Here is a 3,922-nt window from a genome sequence, read left to right on the forward strand (position 1 = left end):
GCAAGAACTTCCAACATAGATGGATACAATGAAAATTAATCACTTCTATGACAGATGGAGAGTAGACAAAGAAAAGTCCAAGCCAGCAAAATCAGTAGATAGCCAATTCTACGTGAGCAAGAGAATGCAGAAGACGATGCTAACTACAACAGAAAAAAGCGATGAAGGAGCATCTACAAATGTACACATATTAGAAGAGACTGCTACTAGAGAAGCTACCATTTATTGTGTACTGTATATGATACATCATGTAGCATGACGATTCGAGTGCTTGTTGAGGCTCTGATGCTAGGCAAGAGGCTTGAAAAGGGATCATATGGAGAGATTTTTGAATGTAATGTTCAAGGTGTCTCGTACTTTCCAGCATCCATTACATATTGTGCTAAACAATTTACTGGAACTCGTGCAAGAATACAAAAATCTTTTCCTCATGAAGCATCGATTGATTTGGCACATCCAAGAATAGTTCGAGCTCGTGGTCATACTCACAAAGAGCCATGGTGGTTTTTGTTCCCCTTCTTTAATGGAGGAAATCTTGGGACCATCATGCAAAGCCTGCCGAGCTCTTATGGAACTTTTGCGGGCATGCTGAAACCTGATTCATCAGATGAGAGAGAAGACACGAAAAAAGGAAAGAAAAAGATGGGATCGAACATAGGCCTACAAATATTGCAATAAAATAAGATCACGAGGCAAGAGCATGGAGAGCTATAGAGCTACTGGATATTGCTTCTCCCTATCCTTCGACTAAAGTGACTGATATGTACACTTTCGCTTGGTTGATATAAATTTTCACAATCTTCTGTGATGAGTTTAGACACTTCTACAAAATCAAATGGAATGGACATTTAGAAACCGACACTGGAGTCATTAAAGAGTGGATGACAGAATATAAGTGTATTGTACCAGAAGATAGAAAAACAACAATGGATCTTTTAGAGAGATTACATAAGCTTGATTTGAAATATGAGAAGTGCTCACGACCTATTTATGAAATCTCACCACATCTCGTTTAAGCCAATATCTTTTCAAGCATTAAATAAGATTTTGTGTATATATATATATATATATATATATATATATATATATATATATATATATATATATATATATATATATATATATATATATATATATATATATATATATATGTACATGGTTTTCTCGTCCTTTAAAATTTTTTCAATGATATTGGTTTCTCCTCTTTTTTTGCTTCCTGGATTCCCAAATCATGGAGCTTCTTTGTTCTTCGATATTAAGTGTGTCATGATATTAATGTAGAAACAACATAACTATGTCTTGCTCTTTTTATATACAGGGAACAAAAGCTCGTTTGACACACTTTAATACAATTCAAGAAGTATTTAATCATTTGAAATTTACACAGTTTACTCTACTTGACAAGTGAGATGTTTTTTTAAAAAATTTGACATATTATAAAAATGAATGTTAGTCTCATAGCTAGAGCTTTCTTATGTCTGAAAATAAGATTCACAAGACGACATCATTACTTAGAGATGTAATTTTATCATCTTCAATCATCAAACACCTCTCTCTCTCTCTCTCTCGCTCTCTCTCTCTCTCTCTCTCTCTCTCTCTCTCTCTCTCTCTCTCTCTCTCTCTCCCCTTCCCTCAATGCCTTGTATTTTGAAAATGTTTCAAAGCTTAAAATAAATTTTGCTTGTAATTGACACAATTTACTATTCCTATTTCACAAGATGCTCACTATGCTACCTTCTTTGCCATGTTCTCTTTTAATTATCTCACTTTAATGGTTATATTATAGAGCACTAACATATAGCTTTCAATATGGCTTTCCGTTCTTACAACACAGAAAAATGGTCACATTGATAGTACCATCTTTTGTTGCTTTTAATAGCAAATAAAATCTTATTGCTATAATACTATATATAGTGAGCTTTGAGTTTTTGATTATTTTGTAGAACCAAGCAAAAAAAATCAAGCACAATGTAGTGATGTTCCAGTCAAAGAAAAATGCGCATCGCAGCGCTCCAACCGAGCTTAGTGAAACATTTGTGAGCTCCCCTGCCAAGGGCCGAAAAAAGAGCTGTAGAAAATGAACATGCTTTCATTGTTGAATAATGCTTTCCAAAGAACAAAGAACAGTCTCAGAATTAGCATCATTATTTGTGCATTGCATTTGCGCAATTAAATTTTATTGAAATGCAACATAAAATGCATACTTCTTAACAAGTGCACGAAGCGTTCATCGATCTAGTGGTTCAAAAGCCCCATATAACAATGCAACAAATCAAGATGTCAAGCATGCACACGACACACAATATCTACTTGAAAATTTGATCTCCATGCCTAAAAACATTGATGTGATCAACCTTGAAGATAATAACAACGATGATGATGAAATGATCGCGTATCAAACAAGCCCGCAAGCAGGAACCTCACTTTCGTTGCTTCATTTTGTATCTTTGTAATGTGACATCTCGATTTGCTATAGAAGGATATGTGTTAAATAACTACGGTACACACAATATTAATGATGCATTTAACAATAAATATTTCAAAGTGGTCATTGTAGATTCACACAATTTAAACACCATCATAGTTGTTACAAGAGCTTCGCTCATAAATCTTTTTCCTCAACAAGCTGAAAGGTGGTAAATTTGTACGCATAGAGAGTGCTTTTGTGAGACAAAAGAATAGCAAGGATGGAGGTAGAGCATCCCTTTCTTTGTATTTAGATGGCTCATCAGTTATTACTACTGGTATGCCTTTTTCCGCCAACTTGAGCTTCTACCTTGAGATTAAAATCGGAGCTTTTTTGAATGAAGCAACAAGTCCTCACCTGAAGAACTATCTGGGAACTATTGCATTTGTCGTCATCAAATGTGACAACATTGAAGTTGGAACTTCCTCCATCCGTGGAAAGCTTTTAGTTGCAGATGGACCTGATGACAGTGATCGTGAAAATGTAAGCCTCATTTAAACATTGATTGAAATCAATCTTCTATATTGTAACTCACAAACTTTGATTTCTGTAGTTTTCATTTGTGAATGACTAAAAAGAAAACTGCAAAAACATTGTGAGAGAGATTGAGAATGGAACAACAGCTATGCGTGCACAAGAAATATCGGTCTTTCTATGGAAAAGGAGATGCTCTATCTATTCTAGATCTGACTATCTTACTACCAGTTCAAAGCAACTGGCTTTGTCATGGATTACTTCAGACTTACAATAAGCAAACAGAGGACCTTGGATACGGTCAAGAGGTGTGCGCAAGCTTAAAATAATGTATAAGAGAAATATTACAACTGCTTTGACATGACGCACTACTTGCAGATTACTGGCATCTTGCAATTTACGAACATAAATAGTGTTCTCATCGAGCCTGCTTGTAAAAATTGCCAGTCTAATAAAATACAAAAGACTACAGAAAGTTTGTACTACGTCACATGTGAAAGCTTTACAAAAGTAGTTCAAATTCCAAAGCTCCAGGTGAAGATCAAAATGTGAGAAAAGAAAATTGTGCATATGTAGCTTACCGGAAGTTTAGTTGATGATGTACTACATTTATGAAAGTCTATTTGCAATGTCTACATTAAAAGTGTCATTACTGCGAGAGAGATACTTGCTTCAGCCTCTCGAATTGGGAGAGAAAGACAAAGTGCCTTCACTTTACACATAGATAAAATCCGATAGAAAAAGATATACATTGTAAATAAATACAGCTGACAAAGACTGTCTTCTAAAATAAAAGAATGTACATAGAAAACTTAGAACAATTACGTGTATACATAGAACGCTCAGAACAACTACGTGTTGTAATGTTACTACTTTTCTCTGATCACTTTGTTGTTTTGTAGAGAAGTTGTTTTAGAAAAATAAATATGTGGCCAATATTGTCGATTTTACCATATATTTTCAATTGTTATTTCTTCAGCA

At 34.6% G+C, this 3,922-nt stretch overlaps 1 pseudogene; it reads left to right on the forward strand.

Moving 5' to 3' along the window:
• The first annotated feature begins 255 nt into the window (after positions 1-255).
• On the forward strand, positions 256-3,679 carry LOC147442213 (uncharacterized; annotated as a pseudogene).
• Positions 3,680-3,922: the final 243 nt, after the last annotated feature.

The sequence above is a fragment of the Adiantum capillus-veneris genome, chromosome 14 (assembly GCF_014529385.1).
Source record: "Adiantum capillus-veneris isolate H3 chromosome 14, ASM1452938v2, whole genome shotgun sequence".
Classification (NCBI taxonomy): Eukaryota; Viridiplantae; Streptophyta; class Polypodiopsida; order Polypodiales; family Pteridaceae; genus Adiantum; species Adiantum capillus-veneris.